The 26,755-nt window shown below is 46.2% G+C and overlaps 1 long non-coding RNA gene and 1 pseudogene across 1 annotated transcript; both read left to right on the forward strand.

Annotated features, from left to right (window-relative positions):
• The first annotated feature begins 1,637 nt into the window (after window positions 1-1,637).
• Window positions 1,638-3,252, forward strand: LOC144807607 (uncharacterized). Its single transcript, XR_013606356.1, has 3 exons — window positions 1,638-1,711; window positions 2,339-2,392; window positions 2,919-3,252. It is a non-coding gene; the product is annotated as an uncharacterized LOC144807607 (long non-coding RNA).
• Window positions 3,253-3,901: 649 nt separating this feature from the next.
• LOC144807605 (uncharacterized) lies at window positions 3,902-25,166 on the forward strand (annotated as a pseudogene).
• The last annotated feature ends 1,589 nt before the right edge of the window (window positions 25,167-26,755 follow it).

A 26,755-nucleotide genomic window follows, 5' to 3' on the forward strand; every position in this document is an offset into this window, starting at 1 on the left:
TGACTCTTCATTGATTGCTGTCAATTTTACCTCATCATGAGCCATGTCAATAATGTGTTCTCTCAGTCTAAAAACGTATAAAATGTACTGGTTTGGGATATTTGCTGGAATTGTTTTATTTTACACTTTTCCTAAAGGCAGACTACATGTCATTCCTCTTACTGATTTTGTACTTAATAACTTTTCCTTGATTTCTAACTAAGCATGTCCTATGTCAGTTTGCCATTTGATATTATAAAAAAAGTTTCTTATTACTTAGCACACATTTATTGTGGTGGTCTGTCTATTGACTTTACAGCTAAAGTTGTTTCTGATTCTGGCTTTTGATATACTTTAGAGGTTACCATTATGTGATCCTCCTGCAAATATTATGATAATTATTTCTCTGATTGAGTAACCATGTTTTTGCCTTCAGTAATTATTTGAAACCTTTAATATAGCTTTGTAGCTTGTTGTAGCTCCAAAGGCAAGGGCCTTTACCAAGGGAGCGGTCCTTTAATGGGCAGTATTGCCAGCGAAGGCTGACTATAAGGTCATTACACTGTTTGCCCTATGAGGGCAGAATGTGTTAATTAATAAAACAACGTTGTCTCATAGACCGAGGGGCTTGAAACACCTCCGGTACTCCGAACTGCTGTAAGTGTGAATGTTGAACAGTTAACAGCCGCAAGCAGGACCACGGCGGTTAATTGTTGAACATTCACAGCAATAGCTGGTAAAGGAGGCTGAAGTCAGCCCCTGGCTCTCCCTGGGCGCGGCTAAACTGCTTTTCATCATGCAGGTGAGTCGGGAGATGCAGGAGATGAGCAGAACCCCCCTCTTCCCCCTGAGACGCCAGTGACACTGCAAACTGCGGGAGGAGGAAGGTGTGTTTCCTGCTGCAGGTTCTATCTTCTGCCTTCTCCTGCCCAATCCATATATTTTGGAGAGGCAGAGGCTGTGTATTAGGACATTGTAATGTTGAGAGCAGCGGGCCTATATCAGGTTTTAGACGCTTCTGCTGCTCTGTTGTTTTCAATAGATCTCAACATTCCGATGTTCTAAGCTTTGTCTTATAAAGGATTTATTTCAAATTCTATTCCTTGGGTCACCATCCTATATGGCTCATAAGACCCTGACCCTCCACATCATCCCTTTAGATAATTTATCAATAAAAAGCGGCAACACATTGATGCCTTGTTGCTTCCATTGCTCAGCATTCAAACTCTACATCAGCTTGAACTTGAATTGCAGTTTCTCCGAGAGCATGGTTTGTATAGATCTAAGAGTATGGTTGACTGATTTATGAAGTGTGGGCAGAATTATGTACAAGGACATTAACATACCTTTGCTAACCAGATTCTTTTGATTTGCAAGTTTCATGATCTGTAAATGGAAAGATGTGGTTATGAAGTGGACTGGGTTGTTAGGGTTTGTTCTCTGAGACTGTGGGTGCACTCTATATTCACAGAGACCTTTTCCAGCAAGGGACCATGGTTCTTGGTGAACCAAAAAAGTACTTATTCATTAACCATAGTTGCTTCACAATGGCCTCCAGAGAACAAGAGATTCTTTTGTTTTGTAAGTTCAGGACGGTTATTTGGAAGATGGGCTGAAGTGTGATTGCCGACACAAAACTATTTCTTTCCTTCCTTTCAAGGTATTCTGGGATGACCAGGCAGTGCAGCGTGGCTGCCACCCTTGGAAGAACACAAAATAAAATAACTGCCAGGTAAGAATTCCAATAACTCTAAGTTTCCTTTTCCCCTGTTTCTTCTTTCGCTATTCCCTTTCTTGTTCTCTGTTTTGTTTTTGTCTCTTCACTTCAACATTTGACTCCCTGTGTGCACTATTCTTGTTGTTATCAAACTTCTTATAATTACCATGTTGGGTTGTAGTGCAAGGTCAGTTCCTTTTAGGTCAGTTTTGCCCAGCAGATCCTTAACTATTGGCACATTTGTCTCCTCCTCTACACCACGTTATACTATCCTCCCTTTGCCCGTTCTTTCGGCATCTTTTCTCTCTGGATCTGTCTTCCATCTCTTTACGCACTCCCATCCTGCCCTTTTCTGTCCTGTCTACTACAAGCAAAAGACACAGTACATATGTGTGGACACATGCACACAAAGCTTGCTTTAGGGTGGTGCAACCGGTGGAGCCGCACCTGGTGCTGACCTTGGGGTCACAGTGTTTAGATGTAACTTATGGGTTCACACGCATCTGCTGCACAGTTTCCTGTGCTGGAACATGTGGTCAAAGTGGAAGATAGCTTTTTTTCTCTTTCCTCTATTTTGTGTTTTTCTTTTCTTGGCCTTTTTTAGTTTCCTTTACTGTTGTGCTGTTTTTTTCTCTTTTTCAGATGTTGCAGTGCATGGGTCCTGTCGGAGGAGCGTGATGAGTTCTGAGCCACCAAGTAAGTCCTTATCATCCGCACAATTTGAAATTGTGAATTCCACTGAGCTAACTGGACACAGCGTCAGCCTACAGTGGCATTTAAAGCACTGAGTGCAAAAAGGCCAATTCCTTTGGTCAATAAAATGTCCCTTCCTAGATCACTGGAAAAAGGAATATATGAATAGTTTAAGTGAGTAAGGGAGTAAGTAACATCTAATAATTCATTAAAAGAATTACAAATATCTCACTAGCATGCCAGCCTGTTTCACAGAGAGTGTAAATTGATAGTGTTGGCTGCTTCTGAGAATCTGTGGTGCTATATATGTGCAACTTGAGTTTCTTTCTTAAATATGCACTATGTTTGCTCCCCCATCCTTGATTTCCAGTGATCCCAAGCTCCCGATCTACACTGTTTCACCACGATCAGAAATGCAACTCAAACTGATTTCCTATCTTGTTTTTGTCAATACTTTCTTTGTGCAAAGTATATAGTCATAAATATTTTTCTTTGTGTTTATTTACAATCTCTGACTCCGTTTCTACAGGTGACTGAAGCATGAACAGAAAAAAGTTTTACATTTAGTGAAACACAATGAAAAGGATTATTTCAAGTAGAGTTAAAACATTCTGGAGCTCTAGAGAAGAAGCACATTCTAAGTGCCAGGAATGGTGAGGATGTTGGAGCGGAAGAAACTGGTGACTGTGAAAGTTGTCAAATCCCTAAAGTAAACTGACCATAAATGTTTATTGAGTGTCAGTAACTGAGATTGAGGAGAACATTGGGCGCAATTGATGCACACGCAGTGCGCATGGGAATACTCAGTGTTGTAAATTCTGTTTGATGGTTTATGAGAAAAGCTTTATAGACCCAAACCCTCCCCAACAGATCAGCATCCGTGGACGTGTTGTGATGGAACAGAACTGTCAAAAAGACTAATATCCTCGGTTTACAAGTGCAAGCTTTTGTCTCTGTCTCCTGGAGACGAGAGGAGAGAAAAGGTTGTTTAAAAGAAAGTCATTGTAAATGCTCTTTCTCAGATGTCGTTACAGCAAAGACGCTGGATTATCATTTCCAATATAGGAAGATTTTTCCCCACCAAATCTGTATTTTGGGTTGATCCGAGTGGTTTCCAAGTTTCCCAGACCTTCAAACCGTACATGCCTTAGCCGATGAGTGTAAAGTGTAAAAGGCATGTACTGGCACAGAAAGCTTAAAAGGGGCCAGTATTGCACGATTGATAATACATAAAACCACCCTGGCATGCCCAAATCATCTGTCATTACTTGTATGAACAAATACACTTAACAGACAAGCACTACACCTCAAAGACCTCGTCAGGGCTTTTAAAACTCCTAAATCAAATGTAATAAACTGGAGTCACAAAATCACAAGGTATAACTTGGAGAAAATGAATCCACGAGGAGCATCTTAATAAACACAAGGGGCTCCTCAGTGAAAGTTTATAAGGGAAGTTAGATAGGTGTCTTTAAAGGTAGGAACATGTTCTCCAGGTAAAAACTATAATTAGTTAAATACAAATGTTATGAAGATCATCTGCAGTGCATTTTATAAGTTAATGTTGTGTGTAACATAAACAAGTACAGACTCTGGAATCAGATTTAGTCTTAAGATGGCATATATCCAGGAACAGACCCAAATTAGAGAAACAAACAACTTGAATACGAGCAAAGAATGTGAAAGCAGCTTTAGTTTTCAATCCCACCTCACTAAACACAAGAGAAATCACACTGGACAAAAACCCTACCAGTGCCCTGAATGCCAGAAAAGCTTCAGTCACAAATCTTCTCTCATGCAACATGCGAAAACCCACACTGGTCAAAAACCATTTCAGTGCTGCACGTGCCAAAAAAGCTTCAGTTATTGGTGAAGTCTGATTCAACATCAGGGAACTCATACTGGACAAAAAACGTATCAGTGCTCTGAATGCTGTAAAGGCTTCAGTCGGAAATACAACCTTACTGTGCATGAAAGAACCCACACTGGGCAGAAACCGTATCAGTGTTCTGAATGCCCAAAAAGGTTCCATCAGAAATTCAGTTTAACTGTACATGAGAGAGTCCATACTGGGCTCAAACTGTATCGCCGCTCTGAATGCCAGAAAAGCTTCAGTCAGAAAATAACTCTCACTAACCATGAGAGCACTCACACTGGGCAAAAACCTTATCAATGCATAGAATGCCATAAACGATTCGGTCTGAAATCCAGTTTAATTTATCATGAAAAAACCCACACTAGGCAAAAAACGTATCAGTGCTCTGAATGCTGGAAAAGCTTCAGTCAGAAATCCAACCTCACTGTACATGAAAGAACCCACACTGGGCAAAACCCATATCAATGCAAAGAATGCCATAAACAATTTAGTCTGAAATCCATTTTAATTCATCACGAGAGAACCCACACTGGGGAAAAACCTTATCAGTGCTCTGAATGCTGGAAGGGTTTTAGTCATAAATCTGAGCTCTCTCGACATGAGAATACTCACACTGGACTAAAACCTTATCAGTGCTCTGTATGCTGGAAAAGCTTTATTCAGAAATCTGAGCTCTCTCGACATGAGAGAACTCACACTGGGTATTAACTGTATCAGTGTTCTGAATGCCAGAAAAGCTTCAGTCAGAAAATAAATCTCACTAGACATGAGAGAACTCACACTGGGCACTAACCTTCTTAGCTCTCTGAATGCTGGAAAAGTTTCAGCCAGAAATCTGGTCTCACTCAACCTGCAAGAACTTACCGGGAAAAAACCTTGTAATTGTTCTAAATGCAAGGGAAGGGTCTGCTGGAGATTTAATTTGATTCAACATGAAAATCCACAGCGAGAAAGAAAATTGTCAGTGCCCTCAATGTGACAAAAACTTCAGTTGTAAATGTAAACTTTCTACATAAGAGATACAATGTGGGAGAATAAAAGGTGCTCACTGTAAACCCTGGGGGGAGGTTTCAGAATCACAAAACCTTCAGATGAAGCAGCCACAAAGTCACCGCTCCATTGATTGCCCAACAAACCGAAAAGAAAAGCACACAATGAGGGATGGAAATGCTTGTAATAACTTAATTCCTTAGTAACTATTTGTGGCCTCATTCCATTCAGTGTGTTTTGCTCCCTGAGTGTTTATAAGCAATGACTGACCCACAAAGGCCATTCGATCCTGAACTTTGAGGCCACGCTGCTAGATTCAGGAATGCATGTAACCTCAAACTGTTTCCAGATTTAATGAGCCTCACCAGGGAGCTGCAGCAGGAGTCCCTTTGTCGTAGGTTTCTATGGGACCAACATCTGTTCTGTGCCACTTAGGGCTGATCATTGAGAAAAACTAAAGGTGATGGATGGACTGGTAGTTAATCTCAGCAACATCCCGCCACATCATTCTCTAGTCTTTGTGTAACTACAGACAAGGTCAGCCATATGCATGCCACTCTTGGCCCCATCCCAAATAGTCCTAATGACTTCTGTTCCAAAAGGACACAGCCTCGTATTACAAAGATCCACTGTAGGGGCCTCTTTCCATGTTGTTTTTGCTACAAATGGAACCTGCTTCCCATCTGCTGAGGACAGTTTCACAAGCTTTACAATCACATCAGATACACCCAAGAGAGTCTCACAGATAATCAGGTCTATTCATAAACTACTATAGGATGACTAAAATACAAGAAAATGCGATTCACAAACTACGTGCAGTCGTTCTGCCTCTCCCATCTTTTTCTTTGTGGATTTGTCTGCCTCGACTGCTTAGTTTCTGCACATGTATACTTGTGTGTAGTAAATGTGAGAGGGACAGAGGGGAGTGGGTGTAAAATGTGAACTACTTATGAATAAAGGGGAGGGGCTAAGGAAGGAGTAAGGAGGAATTTAGGGAATCACAAGTATTCACCCACAAAGGAGTAAACCCATTGCTATTTATAAACCACAGCTCTAAAGCCACTACAGCCATAATGTACCTAAAACAATTCTAAATGTACTCCAGCTCAGAGCCGGAGTAAGGGCAACAGCACAAACGGCCATCCACTGGAACTGCAACACACTCCCATAAATAATAATGGAGCTACGGAGGGAGGAGCCAAGCTCGCGAGCGTAATGGTCGCCTTTTAGCTCGGCTCCGTCAGCCCTCCGGCCTGACTCGTATATCCTGCTGCATATCCTGTCCAGAGACGACACATTGCAGAAGAATTAGGAACGCAACATTTCGCTCTTACTCACCGTTTGACCCGGAAGCTCCGACGTGCTGCGGTTCCGAAGTTGTGCCCCCCGAATGGACCGGGGCCTCCGTGGAGCTGGGACCGGGGCCTCGCCTATGTGATCCGGCCTGGTGTTGCTGTGACTGTCGGCCCCGGCCGAAAGAGTGAACCACTGGTGAGAGCCGTTGTGCGAACATCCCGGTGACCCTGATCCGGGCCTGCCTTGGTGGCCGTGAGGCTGGTGCGGGGCACGATGCTCCGGGGACTGATCATGTGAAGGGGTCCCCCCGCCGCTGCTCCGTCCGGCGACCCTGGACCCTCGCGCTCGGACTCTACTCGTGAGGAGCGCCAGCGATAATATAGGCGGACCCCCGCACTGGGCGGTTCTCCTTTTTGCACCAAGGCCGCCATTGCTGGGACCCCCCGGAGATCTGTAAAGTCCTGCATTTCTGAACTGTCCCGAAAGTCGCGGAGGGTGGTGAAGAGGCTGAATTCACAAAATGGCTGCCAACGATCTGGGATGTGGATCACCTCGTGACGGCGGACTTAGGTTGCCGTACTGCACGGGGGCATGGACATGTGTGCGTGAGCCTACGATTGGAGATGTCCTTGATGCCTTGAGATCCTTGCACGCGTCCTTGGCCCCCGGTGCCCCTGTAAACTCGCCGCGATCCGCCGCCATCTTGAGTGGACGCTTCTTCATGCTCCCCTCTTGTCCCAGTGATCCCATTGCCTCGCCCCCCTCGGTTGCTACGAGGGTTGTTACCGCTGTTCATCGACCGGTTTGTAGGCCAGTGGCTTTTGCACCTCCTGCTCTTCGATGTTTGGAGTTTCGGGACTTGGATATCGTGCAGGGGCCCGATCCTCCCCGGGTGCCTGAGAAAAATGGTGGACTGCTGCCTGTTTCTGCATGGACGAGCTCGTATTTCTGTTTTGCAGGGAAACCCCCACATCTCCGAACGGCGAGACTGAACTCCGGTCCTTTACTGCCCGTGTTGCTATTGCTGAGACATTTGAACTACCTATTTGAACTTTTGCTCACTTGCAGACTGATTGACCTCCCTGGTCTACGTCTTTATCGTAATTTCTTTCAATTGTGTGCTTGCCTCGCATCATGTTGCTCACTTCACATTGTCATGTGGCGGGTGGGATTTGTGGTTAGGAAAGGATTGGGGTGAGATACACGACTCCCGGTGGATTATTGGTGTACGAATTCGTGGCGCAGTTGCTTATATTCATAGCGCGGTGGGAGACCCCCCCTGTAAGTTTTATGGCGCTAGAGATCGTGTCGTTCTGGTTCACTCGTAATATGATTGTATGGTTGGGCGGAGGGCTGTGGCCGACCGTATTTGTTTCTGCCCTCTGGCTCCTCCCTCCCATTTATTTCCTTTGCTTCATGTCCTCTTTTTGTCTTGTTATTCTTCTTCTCTCTTCTCTCTACTGCATTTCGGGTTCTGGTTTAGGGTGACAGGCACGCTGTTTGGAGGGTAGGCCGTAGCCTTCTGCAGGGGTGCAGGGTGGGGTGGGTGGGTTGGGTCTTATTTGATGTTTTATTTTCCTCAGTTCTATGGCCCTTTTGTATCTCTTTATTGGAGTGCCGCGTCTGTCCTTGCCTTCCATGGTATGTTTGGGGTGGAGTCTGTAGCGTCGCTGATCTTCTTCTTATAGTTCTGCTGTTTTCCATCGCGACTTCCATACCCTCCTCGTTGCTGATACTCCTGCTCTCTCCTGTGTTTCTCGCCACAGGACGCCTGTTTCGGCGTGGCGTTCTTCTTCTTTTAGTCTGTGTTTTCCTTTCCCTCTTTTCTTTCCTCTCTCCTGTCTCATCCTCCCCCCCCCCTCTCCTCCCCTTCCTTTTCACCCAAGGTCAGTATGACGGGTTAGTCTTGGTGTCGCCGCTTATCCGACCCCTTTGTCCTGGTTCCGATGTGCTACTGGGTGGTGGGCATGCAAAGTTGATAGTAATTGCATATTGATTTGTATTTACCGCACCTGTTTTTATACCTATGTATACAGTGCTGCCCCTCCTGCATTGCGGCCCTATACCCCTTTTTGTTGCCAATGGTTTGTTTGGGGAATCCAGATTCTTCTATGTTGTCACTGAGCCTGTCATACTCCTTATCCCCATATTATAAAATTAACCTTCTATGCTCCTGTTTACTGGCCGTCTAGATCTTCTGTCTTCCCCCCTTCTAGGATTGTATTGCTTATGCTCCTTAATGATTGATTTTGTAATGTTCGCTTTAGATCTTTTGACTGCTCCTTGTATTGTGGCCGGCCAATTTGGTTGTAGGCCCAGACTTGTATATCCTTTTTGTACAAATAAAGGTTTATAAAAATAAAAATAAAAAATAAAAATAATGGAGCTACGGACATTAATTAAAACCCCATAGGAAATCATGTTAAATTAAATATTTCAAACTAGTTAAAAATCTAAATAAATGTTATTCAATGGCAAAAAATATCTAAAAAGTTTACAAAATTCATTATTTTATAATGTTTTAATAACATCTGTTTGATTGAAACACTAATAAAACATTAATTTTTAGAAACTTATAATTACATTTCTTATAATGAATGCCCTACATCACATTTAAAAATTATTAATACATAATATAAATGTTAATTTAGGTGGGACACCTTTAATTGAACCTTAAAACAATTATAATCTTCTATATTTTCAACTTGGGTGGAGTTTTCCCTGTGTAAAAAATATAAAGAATATTTCAATTGTTCATTACACTTGTAAAAAATGTAATATTGTTATGTTAAATACAAATGCAAATTTTTTATACTTTAAATATAGAACAACGTAAGAAATGCTACTTGTATTTTAATTAGATATTTAATTGATTTTAAATGTAAAAAAAGTTTTTTAAAGATCTGTTTAAAAATCCCAACTTGGTAAAAATTAAAAGATTAACATATGTTATCAAAAACTAATGAATTTTAAAGTATATGTCATTTTATAACATTCTTTTGAAGGTATATGTAGTTTTAAAAGACGAAATACATTATTTTATCTTTATTTTCTAATGGGTTCGATTTTTAAGTCTCTCCCTCTATTATTTTCTAGGGCAGGGTGTTGCATTACCAGTGGTAGGCCATGTGTGGTACTGCCCTTTCTATTGCTCCACTTCGGATGCAGTAAGTTACATTTGTAAATTTTACTCCACCTCTGTTTAAGCGTGCGCAGATGTGCAAGTCCACCCTTTTGAGTAACTTTATACTCGCAATAGCAAATAGCTAAAAGTAGCAAAGTTACTCTAAGGGCATCCTTGCATGTATAGATTACTCACAGATGTAAGGTACCTTTGTGAGTAGCCCTCGAGGCGTCCATCTCGACCTGAATGTTTCATTTTTGTGGTAATGCATAAGTGGACGCAGCACTTGGGTGGTTATTAGAGCGAATTGGATGACCCTGCTTGAGCACCAGAGCACTCGTCCAATGCACTTGTTTGGCTGAAGAGCGGCAACGAATATCTTGCAGTAATTTTCCTGTACTTCCTTCATCACTCCGTCTCCTGAGGGACTCTTGTAGCAGCTATTTGATACTGTAGTAGTAGGATCAGGTACTTTCTCCATTTTGTTAACCATGTTATCATGATTTGATTTGATATTTACCCTTCTCTTCTTCCTTTTACCTGTTGTTGTGTTCACCGGCACATTGTTGCTGAAATCTCATCTGCTGTTAACTGGTTCTGAGGGGCTGTTATTCTTCATGTACATTTTTATACGATGAACAGTTTTTACCCTCGCTGTACGGCTACAATGTAAGCACAGAGAGCCCAAAATCTGAGATCCCTGCACCTTGTTCTTCCTTTATTGGTATTCTACCTTTACAAGTGGATAACTGAGATATGGGTTTGAATCGTTGATTGACCTTTGAACCTGCTGTGATGTAACTTGACGATTGCAAGTTTCATGTTTGAACCGTCAGCGTGAGCTCCAGTACGCTGCTTGTTCTCACACCATGTTCCGTGCTTTCGCTGGGATCATCAACCTTGAACCAGCTCCATAACTCGGAGCTCTGAAGACTTCGCAGCTGTTGTAACTGCCTGAAGTTTCTCGCATTTTGATGCCCGTAAAATGAGGTTCAACTTGATGACCCAACTCTACTTTGTGTTCATTTTGAACTTCAAGCCACTTCTGTGCATCTCGTCAGCTTCTGGGACTGATTGAGCCCAAAACCTTATATTAAATTCCAGTGTTAATCATTACCAGAAACTGGACTTACTGGTGCCACCTTGAGCATGGCTAATGAGGACAACTACTATTTTGTACGTGGCTCCATCATTGAGTCCTTGGGTATACTTTTTTTTCTTAATTTTCCTTTTTTGTGGTTTTGAAGACAGAACTAACTGTGTCCTTTATTTCCTTTGGGACAGTTGTTTTTGCTAATTAATAATCCTTAAATCACTCACCTGGTTTTGATTTTACTCCTGAGTAATTATTAAATATTCCTTTTTATCTGAACTTGGTTTGAATGTTGAATTTCGTTGTCTCCTTTTACTACATTGTATTGAAATTTGTGACTTCCACTGTTTGCTTTACCTTCGAGCGTGGCCTTATTGATCAAGCCACGTTACCAAAAGCGAGCTAAGGACACTTTAGTGAAAGGCACATTTACCTTTGCTGACCAAAGTATAGGAACAGGAAAGCAAGCTGATTCCAGGAAGCAGACCATCAAGCTGGAAAGGTTACAGTCTTAGGTGGAATATGCACCTACTAGATGCAAAAAGTAAAAACCATGAGGGGAGCTGTTTGCAGCTGTGTCCCCAGAATGTGAGACTGCCGCCCTCTCTCAAACAGTTGAAAGAGCTAAAGATGCACCCTGCAGACATTCCGGTCTCAACAACTAACACTGCCCACTCATGTCATACAACAGTCACACTGTTACCTGAGTCACTTTACCCTGTGCTGTATACTAGCATTTTACAGAAACAAGTTGTGTTGTGTGTTGCGAACAGGCTGTCATCCCCTTTGTATGTAAATGAGCTTCTGTGACCAGACACCCGAGGCTCCCATCTCTTCTAGTGCGGATGATAACGTGAGCACTGTAACGTAAGCACAAACAAAAGCTGTATTGAGAAAAAATAGGCTTCCAAGTCACACAACTGTGGTTATGTAGTTCTTTATAACCGTGGGCAATGAACTACGCATTTCATTAAAACACAGAATTCATGTAAATAAATCCGACTCTGCTACGTAGTGGAGTTAGATACTCTACCCACAACCCTTTGATAAAAACAAATTTTCCTTTACATGCTAAAAAGCATATAACGAATACACAAAAGTGAACTTTGAAAAATACCAGGCAATGAGAGAGGTGAATATTTTGAAGTCACCCCTAACCTAGGCGGAAGTCTAGAAATAAACAGACTGCTTTAGATTCAGCCGCCGCTTAATGTGGGTTTACAACCTCGGGCGTTGTTGTGTGCAGGGCTGCAGTCCCTGCATGGAGAGCATGTGGCTTTTCTTGCATGCACTCATTGTGAATGGGTTTGAGCCTCCTGCGTGGTCTGCAATGCGCACTGTGAGGCATGTGGTGAACCATCAAACAAGCTTATGTAAGGGCACACCAAGAACATGAGAATATTGTGTGAGGCCTGTCCAGGGGTGCAGAGGAGGAGAGGCCTGTCCAGGGGAGCAGAGGAGGAGAGGCCTGTCCAGGGGGTACAGAGGAGGCGAGATCTGTCCAGGGGTGCAGAGGAGGTGATGCCTGTCCAGGGGTGCATGGGAGGTGAGGCCTGTCCAGGGGAGCAGAGGAGGAGAGGCCTGTCCAGCGGTTGCAGAGGAGGTGAGGCCTGTCCAGGGGTGCAGAGAAGGTGAGGCCTGTCCAGGGGTGCAAAGAAGGTGAGGTGTGTCCAGAGGGAATAGGTGGTAAGGCCTGTCCAGTTGGTGCTGAAGAAGTGAGGCCTGTCCATGGGTGCAGATGACGTGAGGCCTCTCCAGGGGTGCAGAGGAGGTGAGGCTTGTCCAAGGGCGCAGAGGAGGTGAGACCGGTCCAGGGAATGCAAATGAGGTGAGGCCTGTCCAGGAGTGCAGAGGAGGTGAGGCCTGTCCAGGGGGCTGCAGAGGAGGCGAGGCCTTTCCAGGGGTGCCGAGTAGGGGAGGCCTGTGCAGGGGATGCAGGAGAGGCGGAACCTGTCGAGGGGGTGCAGAGAAGGCATGTCCAGAGGGAAGAGGAGGTAAGGTCTGTACTGTCCAGGGGGGTGCAGCCGAGGTGAGACCTGTCCAGGTGGTACAGAGAAGGGGAGACCTGCGGAGAGGGGGGAGAGGCAGAGGAGGTGAGACCTGCCACTTGCAGAGAAGGTAAGCCCTGTCCTGTTGGGGGAAGGTTAGAGGAGGTGAAGGCACAAAGAAGGTGAGGCCTGTCCAGCGGGTGCAGAGGAGGTGAGGACTGTCCATGGGATGTAGAGGAGGTGAGGCCTGTTTGGACGGAGGTGCAGAGGAGGCGAGACATTTCGGGGGGGATGCAGAGGAAGTGAGGCCTGTCCAGGGGGCTCAGAGGAGGTGAGTGAGGCCTGTCCAGGTGGTGCAGAGGAGGTGAGGCCTGTCCAGCTGGAGCAGTGGAGGTGAGGCCTGTCAAACAGGGGGAAGTGCAGAGGAGGTGAGACCTGTCCTGGTGTTGCAGAGGTCCTGGGCTGGGGGTCAGATTAAGTGAGACTTTCCAGGGGGTGCAGAGCTTGCAAGGCTTGTCCAGTCCTGGGGGTGCAGAAGAGGAGAGGCCTGCTCCTTCTCGGGAATGTAGATGATGTGTGGCCTGTTTAGAGTGGGTGTATAGGAGGTGAAACTTATACGGGAGAGGTGCTAAGGTAGTGTGGCCTGTCCAAAGGGTGCCGTGGAGGTGACGCCTGTCCAGGGGTTGCAGAGGAGGTGAGGCCAGTCCAGGGGTGCAGAGGAAGAGAGGTCTGTCCAGGGGTGCAAAGTAGGTGAGGCCTGTGTCCTGTGCTGGGGTGCAGAGGAAGTGAGGCCTGTCTTGAGGTGTGCAGAGGAGGCGAGGCCTGACCTGTGTTTGGGGTTTCAGACGATATGTGGCCTGCCCACAGGGATGCAGAGGAAAGAAGGCCTCCCTGTCTAAAGAGTGCAGAAGAGGTGAGGCTGTCCAGGTCGGTACAGAGGAGATAAAACCTGTTATGTGGCGACGCACAAAGGAGGTGAAGCCTGTCCGGTCCCGGTGAGTGCAGAGGAGGTGAGGCCTGTCTTGGGGGTGCAGACGATGTGTTACCTGCCCATGAGATTGCAGAGGAGATGAGGCCTCCCTGTCTACAGGGTGAAGAATAGGTGAGGCCTGTCCAGGGGAGAGCAGAGGTGAGGCTTGCCCTGTCCAGGGATTTGCAGATGAGGTGAGGCCTGTCCTGTACATGGGGGTGCAGAGGAGGTGAGTCCTGTCCATGACAGTACAGGGGAGTTTATGTGTGTCCAGGGGGTTGAAGAGGAGATACGGCTTATCCAGGGGGTGAGAGGTCTGTCTAGGGGGTGCAGAGGAAGTGAGACCTGTCCTGGACTGGGGTTGCAGAGGAGGTGAGTCGTGTCCAGGGTATGCAGAGGAGGTGAGATCTTTCCAGGTGGTACATATGAGTTAAGGCCTGTCCAAGGGGTGCAGAGAAGGTGAAGCATGTCAAGGGGGGGCAGAAGAGGTGAGGTCTGCCCTGCGCGTTCAGAGGAGGTGAGGTCTGTCCTGCGGGATGCAGGGGAGATGAGGCCTGTCCCTGAGCTGGGGGTGCAAAGGAGGTTAGGCCTGTCCTGAGCTGGCGGTGCATTGGAGGTGAGGCCTGTCCAGTGGGGTGCAGAAGAGGTAAGGAATGTCCTGGGGGTGCAGAGGAGGTGAGATATTACCAGGGGGTGCAGAGGAGGTGAGATCTTTCCAGGGGCCGCAGAGGAGGTGGGGCCTGTCCAAGGGCTGCAAAGGAGGTGAGGCAAGTCCAGATGGCATAGCATAAGACACGCTCCTTGCCATGCTTGTGGCAAACTGGTAGACGGGAACATGATTCAGATGGCACAGAATGGGATGTCACAGCCAATGGTCCCAGCCCAACTGGCCTCTGTACCGAGCATGCAGAATCAAAGGCAGTCAAATCGGAGTATGCCTTCGGAACCGATGGTCCCACAGCCCAATACAGAATAGCATGTCAAATTCTCAACAAATTCAGGATTTCAAAAAAATCCTTCAGTGATTAATAAGAAATTTCCACAACTTGCATCTACACTAAGAGTTTCTACTGAGTGAATCAGACACAATGACGGTGCCTGAGGCGGGAGAAGGATTGCATGCTTGGTGCAGTCCTGGAGGTCACCCAGAGTGGCCCTTTTGTGGAAGAAGTAAATGAGAATCCGGCATCTCTTTTAATCAATAAATGTGCCTCCCGTTCCACAATCAGACTGACGGCAGCTCACAACCCACCCCTCTTGGGAAAGGTGTCCAAGTTGTAGGCATTTATAATAAACAACTAATAGGCTGTCAGCAAATGTTCCCGTACAAATTGGGTCAATGATGAATGGCCAGAAACTTAAACTGTGAGTCATTAAGATCCAGTTATTATGTTAGGGAATAACCTTGTAAAATGACATGTGGCTTTTAGGGGAAGAGTCACAATTCATTATTCATTTTGTAGGTATGGTTTATTAAATTACATTTTGTTGTGCCATGTTTTCATGAACAATCATTGATTGCTGTCTTTTTTACCTCATCATGAACCATGTCAATAATGTGTTCTCTCTGTCTAAAAACTTGTAAAATGTACTGTTTTGGGATATTTGTTTGAATTGTTTTATTTGACACTTTTCCTAAAGGCAGATTACATGTCAGTCCTCTAACTGATTTTGTACTTAAGAACTTTTCCTTGATTTTTATCTAAGCAGTTGCTATTTTAATATTATAGAAAAACGTTTTCTTATTTCTAAGCACACATTTGTTGTGGTGCTCTGTCTATTGACTTTACATCGAGAGTTATTTCTGATTTTGGCTTTTGATATACTTTAGTTTTAAATTTGTTTTATTGGTTTCAAAAACAATGACAGGCAATGCATCGCAGTAGAAAGGCATCTTGTAAAGGAAGCATCCGAGACAGACATATAAGGCTTCTCCACAAATCGAGTCGCAAGCAAGGTACATGCGCCAGGTTATGAATAAGCTGCAGAGGTCATATTTGCCAAGTATAGCAGAGACGCACAACTTCGAGAGCAAAACCCTCAAACTCCCACCACCCCCATCCCCCCCCTCCCCAGCCGGTGTGCCACCAAAGTAGAAAAACAAACGTGAAGCCACCCGTAAGGGGTATAGTTTGTCCCATCAGGAGGTCATGGAGGATCTTCAGGGATTTCTGTGAGGCGCAGTAAGCAGAGATATCTGGGACACGTGATCTCATTGAATTCAGTGGAGAGGAGGGACAGCAATGGCAGCCACACTTTCCGAAACGTGTCTGTGGTTTGCGTGAGTGTAGCTTGAATGCGCTCCATGCCTAGCATAAACCAGAGTTTATGCAGCCATCCCGTGTGGGTGGCCTTGGTAGAGGATCCCCAGAGTGACAGAATGTGTTGTGTTGCTGCCTGCATCGCAATTCCCATCTGGCGCCCTCGGACCGATTTCAAGGGGAAGGTGAGCGCGTTGGGGAGGCCTAAGATAGCATAGGCAGGGAAACTTGGGATTTTGGTATCGAAAGTTTTATCTATGTCAGTTAAAACTGCAGTCCAGTAGTCTTTGACTTCCCGACAGTCCCAGAGGAGATGGGTCATGGTGCCCTGTTCCCCACAGCCTTTCCAGCAGAGCGCACTACTAGCCGGATTCCCCTTGTTGAGTCTAACAGGAGTAAGGTGCCAGTAAAGGGCTAGTTTCACCGCCACTTCCCACCCGCTGTGTTATGTGTAGTGTGAGAGGCCCTAAAGTATATGGAGCTCCATTCCCGAGCCGACAATGTCCTCCCTAATTCCGTCTCCCAGCGTCGCTGTCCCGCCGCTCGACCCGAGTTGTTTGGGGGAGTGAGCATCTTTTAAAGGTCCGATATAAGATGTGTGTCCGTTTCTCTTGTCACCAGCCACCACTCAAAACTTGTCATATGCCTGCTCACCAAGGGAGCATAATCTGGGTGCGTGAGCCAGTGCCTGAGTTGAAAGTACTAGAACAAGTGGGGAGAGACAACATCATAACCCTTTGACAGTTCAGAGAGAGGAAGAAAGCCCTGCGGGTCGAAGAGATGGCCCGCCGATCTGCAGCTCGTGCCTCGCCATTGCAAAAAGGCGCGGGGGTCAGTGCCCGGTGGGAATTCGGGGTTGTCCAGGAGGGGGGTGAGCGGGGAGGGAAAAATTGTCAGTATTCTCTTAACTGCAACCACGTCCCACACGCGTAAGATAGTGGGAGTGATGTGAAACTTCTGGAGGTATTTCGGTCGGTCTTGGCGGCGGAGGAACGGGATTTTCCAAAGGGACGTCTGGGCCATCGCCCAATCTTGAAATAACCATCTTTTTTCAGATTCCGGCCTATACCACTCCACCAGATAACGGATTTGGGAGGCTTGAAAGTACTGCTGGAGATTGGGGATTCCGAGACCGCCCTCGTCTACACCGCGATACGCCAGTTATTTGTGCAGGCGCGGGCGCTTACCCCCCCAGATGAAATGGTGAAAGGCAGCCTGGAGATGTGCGATAGCCCCAGCTAGAGGAGTTACCGGAATGGTCTGGAAGATATACAAAATCCAGGGCAGGGCAGACGTTTTCACTGCCGCGACACGGCCCAGCAGAGAGAGCGGTTGTTTTGACCACCGCACGAGGTCAGCCCGAATGCGGGAGGAGAGGGTATCGTAATTGAGGGAAACCGTTGATTCCGTGGAGGAGGTGAGCATGATGCACAAGTAAGGGAGTTGTGTTGTCGTCTGCAGACCTCTGCCATATGATAGGTGATGCCGCGAATGCTGGGGTTATTGCGAATTATTTGCGCCAGCGGCTCGAAGTAAAGGGCAAATAAAAGGGGTGAGAGTGGGCACCCTTGCCTTGTGCCTCTTTGTATTTCAAAGGGACTAGAATAGTAGCCGCCTAAGCGGACACGTGCGGAGGGACGATGGTAACAACTCGCAATCCAAGATTGGAAGTGACCCCCGAGTCGAAATCGGGCTAATACCCGCTGGTAAAAGGTCCAATCGACGTGGTCAAACGCTTTTTCAGCATCGATGGCGACAAGAGCCGAATCCGATTGCTGGAACTGGGCCTTGTTATGTAGAATCCGCTTGGTGTTATCGCTAAATTGACGGCTCGGGACAAAGCCTGATTGGTCGGGTTCCAGAATCCCAGGCAGACACGACCCGAGGCACGTGGCCAATATTCCAGTGAAAAGCTTCAGGTCTAAATTGAGAAGAGAAATGGGGCGAAATGCCGAGCAGTGTGTGGGATCTTTGCCGGGCTTAGGCAGCACCACAATTTCGGCCGCCAGCATATCGGGGGGGATGGAACCCGGGCCAGTAAAGGAATTGAAGAGCTGGGTCAGGATAGGAGCGAGTAGGGAGCTGAAGATCTTATAAAAACCGTCCGAAAAGCCGTCAGGCCCCGGAGATTTAAGAGGGCGGAGGCGGGAGCTAGCCGCCAGTACCTCCTCCAGGCGGATGGGGGCCTCCAGGGCGTCCACCCTTCCCGGGGAGAGTGCGGTAATCTCCGCTGTCTCCAAATAGCTGTCGATATCCCCGCTCTGGACATTATCAGCGTGGTATAGTGAGGCGTAGAAGTCTCTGAACGTTTCCGCGATCTTTGTCTCCCCCACGACCGCCACTCCATTGTGGTCTCAAAGGCCGGAAATCATTGAGTGTTGTGACTTGGCTTTCAGCGTGCTAGCCAGAAGTCGGCCAGTTTTATTCCCCCCGACGTAGTACGAGTGGCGCACTCTGAGAGCCGCAAATTCAGCTCTGTCGGTATCTAGGCTGGCTAATTGGGCCCTGGCGGCTTTCAATTGCTTCCACACCCGTGGAGCCCCGGTGCGACTGTGAACTCTCTCGAGTTCAGAGACCTGGGCAGAGAGGTCCTCTCGCTTCGCTTTACAAGCCTTAGCCTCTGCTGCCGCTATGGCAATGAGGTCGCCACGGACCACTGATTTCAGCGCTCCCCACAGAGCCGTGATTGGCGTCTCCGGCGTGTCGTTAATGGTTAAGTAATCCGTGATACACGAACGGATTTGTTTAGTTACCTCTGGGCGTTGGAGCAGAGTTTTGCGTAGTCTCCACGCCCCCGGGGGACAACTAGGGCTAGGAAGCTCGAGCAGTAGCTCAACGGCATCATGATCGGAGAGGGCGGCAGGGACAATGCTGACGTCAGCGAGAGAAGCGGCCAGGTCGGAGGATCCTAGGAAGTAGTCGAGCCTGGCGTAAGTGTGATGCACATGGGAGTAGAAAGTGAATTGGGACGCAGTAGGGTGCTTAGCCCTCCACAAATCCACCCAGCCCCGCTCATGTAACCAAGCCCTACCTGCACTGGAGAGGGCGCCCGTGTCCCAATACCTGTGCCGGATCTGTCCATATGAGTGTCCAATACTAGGTTGAGGTCCCCCCCCCAAGGAGCAAGAGGGGGTCGGGTGAATGAAGCGCCTCTGAAATGGCACCCTTCATGAAGGGCTCCTGACCTGTGTTAGGGGCGTAAAAGGAGCCAATGGTGAGGTGTTGATCGCCTATGTAAAAGGTGTAGGCAAGGAATCTGCCCTTAATTTCCCCCACTTTATCCCCTATTCGCCCTCTGAAGTGCCTAGAAACCAGAATGGCCATCCCCGCCCTCTTCGATGGGAGTGAGGAGAAAAACTGCTGTGGAAAAACGCGGGAGCGCATCCTATACCAATCTTTCGTAAGCAGGTGGGTCTCCTGAAGTAGACAAATCCCCGCCTCGGAGTTTTCTAGATATGAGATCACTGCCCTCCGCTTTATGGGATTGTTCAAGCCCTTCATGTTAAGGGTCAACACTTTCAAAGCAGAATTAGCCATTACAAATCAGGTAAAGGAGAGGTTTTGTATGAGGATGACAGTGACGCGCCCTGAAACGAGGGTAAAAGATGACAAGCCCAGAATATGGAATCCCCTGTGACACACCGGCTCCCCTCCCCGCCCCCCCACCCCCAAAAAAACTCCCGTCCCCCCCCTCCATCCCCAACCCCAACAAACCCCCAGACCCAATAACCAGCCTCCCTCCTCCCTCCACCCGGACCCCAAAGGCCCAAATGTGTGGATACAATGTCCCAGTCCTGTCAGTCCGACACAGGTCTGTGGTAACAATACCTATTGGGGTGATGTCCACTGGCGGCCTTCGTGGTCCCCCGCCCGTCCCCCCCGCTCAGTGTGCAACAGTGCTGTGATACTCCCCCCCCCCCCGATAGGAGAAATCAATCAGAGGACGATGTCTCTTTGGCCACTTCCAAAATGGCCGTAGCTCTCTCCTGTGAGATGACGTGGGGTTCAGGCTTGAAGCGTAGGTCTGAGGATCGTCTTCGGCCCACCGTTTGCCAGCCTCCCCGGGAGGGTCCCTGGGAGGACCCCACTGGCGATGCGTCCTCTACCATCTCAATGCCCAGTAGTGTGCAGGTATCCTTGAGTGAACGCAGCTGTTGTAGGGCTCCATTCCATTTGAAGATCAAACGAAATGTGTGTCCCCAGGAGTAGGGAACCTGTTGTTTACGCAGAAAGTCCGTAGCCACTTGAATGCCTTCCTCTTCTGGAGAGTGATAGCAGAAAGGTCCTGATACCAAGCGATGGGATGACCGCGGAACTGAAGGGGTTGGTTCCGCCGAGCTTTTTTGATATACTTTAGGGGTTACCTTTATGTGATCCTCCTGCAAATATTATGATAATTATTTCTCTGACTGAGTACCCATGTTTATGCCTTCAGTAATTATTTGAAACCTTTAATATAGCTTTGTAGCTTGTTGTAGCTCCAAAGGCAAGGGCCTTTATCAAGTGAGCGGTCCTTTAATGTGCAGTATTGACTGCTACGGCTGACTATAAGGTCATTAAACTGTTTGCCCCATGAGGGCAGAATGTGTTAATTAATAAAAATAACAGTGTCCCGGAGACCGAGGGGCTTGAAACACCTCCGGTACTCCGACTGCTGTAAGTGTGAATGTTGAACAGTTAACACCCGCATGCAAGACCACAGTGGTTAATTGTTGAACATTCACAGCAATAGGTGGTAAAGGAGGCTGAAGTCAGCCCCTGGTTCCCCATGGGCTCGGCTAAACTGCTTTTCATCATTCAGGTGAGCCGAAACAGATGCAGGAGATGAGCAGAACCCCCCCTCTGCCCTCTGAGACGCCAGTGACACTGCGAGCTACTGGAGGAGGAAGGGGGGAGGCTCCTGTGTGCCCTGCTGCAGGCTCTATCTTCTGCCTTCTCCTGCCCAATCCATATATTTAGGAGAGGCAGTGGAAAGAGCAAGGAAGAGGCAGTGGCTGTGTATAAGGACATTGAAATTTTGAGAGCAGCGGGCCTATATCAGGTTGTATAGGCTGCTGCTGCTGCTGCTCCGTTGTCTTCAATGGAGGTCTAAACATTTCAAGGTTTCAAGCTTTGTCTCGTGAAGGATTTATTTATACTGACCCTCCGCATCATCCCTTCAGATAAGTTATAGATAAATAGCATCAACACGTTGATGCTTTGTTGCTTCCATTGACTGTCTGGTTGACTGATTTATGAACGGTGGGCAGAATTATGTACAAGGACATTAACATACCGATGCAAACCCGATTGTTTTGATTTGCAAGTTTCATGGTCTGCAAATGGAAAGATGGGGGTTATGAAGAAGTGGACGGCTGTTAGGGTTTGTTCTCTGAGTCTGTGGGTGCACTCCATATTCACAGAGACCTTTTACAGCAAGGGATCATGGCTCTTGAACCAAAAAAGTATTTATTCATACCCATATTTGCTTCACAATGGCCTCCAGAGAACAAGAGATTCTTTTGTTTGTAAGTTCAGGACGGTTATTTGTAAAATGTGATGAAGTGTGATAGTTGTCTGACGCAAAACTATTTCTTTACTTCCTTTCAAGGTATTCTGGGATGACCAGGCATTGCAGCGTGGCTGCCACCCTTGGAGGAACAAAATATAATATAACTGTCAGGTAAGGATTTCTATAGCTCATAACAGTCTAGGTGGGCAGGGGAGTAAATAACATCTGATAATTCATTAAAAGTATTACAAATATCTAATTGTGATGCCAGCCTTTGCCACAGAAATTGAAAATTGATAGTGTTGGCTGCTTGTGAGAATCTGAGTCACAATATATGTGCAACTTGTGTTTCTATCTTTAATATTAAAATACGTTTACTCTCACATCCTTGAGTTCCAGTGATCCGAAGCTCCCGATCTACAGTGTCCCCGAGCTGTTTCACCACTATCAGAAATTATACTCAACTGATTTCCTAGCTTGTTTTTGTCCATACTTTCTTTTTGCAAAGTATAAGGTCACAAATATTTTTTCTTTGTGTTCATTGAAAATTTTTGACTCCATTTCTACAGGTGACTGAAGCATGAACAAAAAAAAGAAGGTTTAAATTTAGTGAAACACGCGAAAAGGATTATTTCAAGGAAAGTTAAAACATTCTCGAGCTCTTGAGAAGAAACACATTCTATGTGCCAGGAATGGTGAGGATGTTGGTGCGGAAGAAAATGGTGAATGTGAAAGTTGTCAAATCCCTATAGTAAAATGGCCATAAATGTTTATCAAGTGTTAGGAACTGAGATTGAAGAGAACATTGGCCTCAATTGATTCCCACGCAGTGCACTTGAGAAAAGTCAGTGTTGTAAATCTGTTTGATGGTTTATGAGAAATGCTTTGGAGACACAAACCCTCCCCAACAAACCAGCATCCGTAGACGTGTTGTGATGTGACAGAACCGTCAAAAAGACTAATATCCTTGGTTTACAAGCGCAAGCTTTTGTCTCTGTCTCCTGAAGATGAGAGGAAAGAAAAGATGGTTTAAAAGAAAGTCATTGTAAATACTCTTTCTCAGATGTCGTTACAGCAAAGATGCTGGATTATCATTTCCAATATAGGAAGATTTTCCCCCACCAGCTCTGTCTCTTGGGTTGATCCGAGTAGTTTCAAAGGGTCCTGTAACTCCAAAGTCGCTCATATACCTGTCTTAACCACTGAACAAAAAAGCATATACTGGCACAGAAAGTATAAAAGGGGCCAGTGTTACGCTATTGATAATTCATAAACCACCCTGGCATGCCCTAATCATCTGTCATTACTGGTATGAACAAACATACCTAACAAATGTGATAAACTGGAATCACTAAATGAGACTCATTAAACTTGAGAGAATTCACCCGGGCATAACTTGGAGAAAATGAATCCATGAGAGGCCTCTTAATCAATACAAGGGGCTCCTCAGTGAAAGTTAATAAGACAAGTTAGATCGGTGCCTTTAAAGGTAGGAAAATGATCTTCAGGTTAAAACTATAATTAGTTAAATAAATGTTAAGAAGAGCATCTGAAATGTATTTTAGAAGTTAATGCTGAGTTGTAACATAAACAAGTACACAATCAGAAATCAAATTCAGTCTTAAGATGGCTTGTATTCAGGAACAAACCCAACTTGGAGAAACAAACAACCCTAATAAGAGCAATGACTGTGAGAACAGCTTTAGTTATCAATCCCACCTCACTAAACATGAGAAAACTAGTGCTGGACGAAAACGCTATCAGTGTCCTGAATGCCAGAAACTCTTCAATCACAAATACAGCCTTACGGTACATGAAACAACCCACACTGGGCATAAACCTTATCAGTGCTCTGAATGCGGTAAAAGCTTCAGTAGCAAATCCAATCTCACTTCACATGAAAGAACCCACAGTGGGCAAAAACCTTATCAGTGCCCTGAATGCCAAAAAAGCTTCAGTTTTAGTGGCAGTCTGATTCAACATCAGAAAACTCACACTGGCCAAAAACCTTATCAGTGCTCTGAGTGCCGGAAAAGCTTCAATCATAAATCCAGACTTACTGCACATGAAAGAACCCACACTGGACAAAAACCTTATCGGTGCTCTGAATGCTTTAAGAGCTTCAGTCATAAATCTAGCCTTACTGTACATGAAAGGACCCACACTGGCCAAAAACCTTATCAGTGCTCTGAATGCTGTAAAAGCTTCAGTCATAAATCCAGCCTTACTGCACATGAAAGAACCCACACTGGGCAGAAACCGTATCAGTGCTCTGAATGCCAAAAAGGTTTCTATCACAAATCCGGTTTAACTCAACATGAGAGAATCCATACTGGGCTCAAACCCTATCAGTGCTCTGAATGCCAGAAAAGCTTCAGTCAGAAAATAATTCTCACTCACCATGAAAGAACCCACACTGGGCAAAAACCTTATCAGTGCACTGAATGCTATAAAAGCTTCAGTCATAAATCCAGCCTTACTGCACATGAAAGGACCCACACTGGACAAAAACCTTATCAGTGCTCTGAATGCTGTAAAAGCTTCAGTCAGAAATACAACCTTACTGTGCATGAAAGAAACCACACTGGGCATAAACGGTATCAGTGCCCTGAATGCCAAAAAGGTTACTATCACAAATCCGGTTTAACTCAACATCAGAGAATCCATACTGGGCTCAAACAGTATCAGTGCTCTGAATGCCAGAAAAGCTTCAGTCAGAAATACAACCTTACTGTGCATGAAAGAACCCACACTGGGCATAAACCATATCAGTGCCCTGAATGCCAGAAAAGCTTCAGATTGAAACAGACTCTCACTCACCATGAGAGAACTCACACTGGGCAAAAACCTTATCAGTGCTCAGAATGCTGGAAAAGCTTTGGTCAGAAATCCAACCTTACTGTACATGAAAGAACCCACACTGGACTCAAACCGTATCAGTGCTCTGAATGCCACAAAAGCTTCAGATTGAAAAAGACTCTCATTCGACATGAGATAACTCACACTGGGGTAAAACCTTCTTAACTCTCTGAATGCTGGAAAAGTTTCAGTCGGAAATCTGGTCTCACTCAACCTGCGAGAACTCACCGTGAAAAAACCTTGTCTTTGTTCTAAATGCCTGGGAAGGGTCTGCTGGACATTCAGTTTCATTCAACAAGAGAGAACCCACAACATGAAAGAAAATGATCCGTGCTTTCAATGTGACAAAAACTTCAGTTATAAATGTAACCTTTCCACATAAGAGAGACAATGTGGGAGAATAAAAGGTGCTCACTGTAAACCCTGGGGGAGGTTTCAGCATCGCAAAACATTTACATGAAGCAGCCACAAAGACACCGCTCCATTGATTGTCCAACAAACCGTCTACTCAGAAAAGAACACAGCGTGGGATGGAAATGCTTGAATTAACCTTATTCTATTGTAACTATTTGTGGCCTCATTCCATTCAGCGTGTTGTGTTTGCTGAGTGTTTATAAGCAATGACTGACCCACAAAGTCCATTGGATCCTGAACTTTGATGCCACGCCCCCAAGGGTCTGGAATGCATGTAACCTCAAACTGTTTCCAGCCTTAATGAGCCTCACCAGGGGGCTGAAGCAGGAGTCCCTTTGTCGTAGGTCTCGATGGGACCAACATCTGTTCATGTCTGTACAACGTAGGGATTATTATTGAGAAAAACTAAAGGTGATGGATGGACTGGTAGTTAATCTCTACTAAGCATGGGCGGATTTTGCGGATTGGCAATCCGCGAACTTGCGTATTTACGGATTCGCAATCCGCGAAGATCCGCGAACTCTAGCGGATTTGCGGATTTTTCCGTTTTTTGTGTTGGCGCGTGTTCGCGCCGATTTTGGGACAAGTTCGCAATTGCGAACTTACTTTTCGGCTTGCAACGGCCGCGACTATGTTGTTTCTACGTCTGGTTTATCATCACAGGTTCACAGCACCCTCTGTTTCACCACTGCCACCCTCTGGGACACCCATGCCACCCTCTAGTACATCCTCACAGGCACCTATTAGGTTTATTTATTACTGTAGATTATGGTGGTTGAAAAAAGCTAGCACACCTGCCCTTCTTCAACTGCCATCAATTAATTTGTGTTTCATTAATGTGTCAGTAATTTTGAAAGTTCCAGTCTGGCTGGCACCTGCTTCCTTCCTTATCTGTAATTTGCTTTTTGTTGCAGTGAAATTTTTTTTTTACAGGACCTTTATGGTGCTATTCTATGAGCCTGCTGTTTGGGTCATAGCAGGGTCATAGAATTGTTGCAAACTCTGGAGGGGCCCATCAGGAAGCACTACCTTGAATGTTACTAATGTTAAGTTTGAACTTTTGCACCTGCTCATTGCTTTCATTTTAGCTAAAATCGTTTTTTTTGCAATTTCGCGCGATATTTGGGGCGCGAATCCGTGCGAGATCGATTTCGGAAGCCGCGAATACGTGCGAATACAAAATTGTTTTTGTTGCGACGTGTATGTTCGCGTGATCTTGCGCGTGTTCGCGAGGCGCTTCTAGCTATTCGTTTGCCAAGTTACCCTATCGGTCGTACACGGGCGCGGCCATCTTGTTGGCGTGACGTAATTCCGTTTCCGCCCGCTATGTGTAATCTCGCAAAGTGTGCTGCTCGCGAGTACAATTTCGCGCGTACTCGCAAGGAAAATCTCGCGCGAACTTACCCACGCGGTCGTGAACGGGCGCGGCCATCTTGTTTCTCATTCATTGCTATGGTTCTGGGCATGCTTTCTGTATCCTCTCTCAATCTCTGCCATCCTTTGCTTGTTTGAAGTTTTTTTGATCTAATTTTACTTATTATCTAACCCTCAATTTTTCTAGCTCTATATTTTTGTGTTTTCTTCAGCTTTTATTTACTTTTAAACTACTTTTTTAAACTCTTTTCTTTTCTTCTTCACTATTCTATTTCTTCTTTATCATTTAAGTTTATTTCTGCCCAGACCATGGTAAAGGGAGCCGGGAAGCACCCTGAGAAGGGGAAGGGTCCCGCACCCCGTGCCCGGCTCCCGTGCGGGCGTTTAAGGGGGGAGCAAGTGGTCCCGAGGGAGATCTTCAGCGCGGAGGAAGTGGCGGTACTGATCTTCCATGTCCAGCGCCGCCTCCCCAAGACGATCCTGGGAGGCGGCAAGATCGCGACCGGCTATGGCATCCGGGAGCGCCGCCAGCGGTGGGAGAAGGTGTGCCGGGCCATGTACAAGATCTCTGGGGTCCGGCGCACATATAACCAGGCCACCCACCGCTGGACCGATGTCATGGACCGGGAG

This window comes from Lissotriton helveticus, unplaced genomic scaffold (assembly GCF_964261635.1).
Source record: "Lissotriton helveticus unplaced genomic scaffold, aLisHel1.1 SCAFFOLD_404, whole genome shotgun sequence".
Classification (NCBI taxonomy): domain Eukaryota; kingdom Metazoa; phylum Chordata; class Amphibia; order Caudata; family Salamandridae; genus Lissotriton; species Lissotriton helveticus.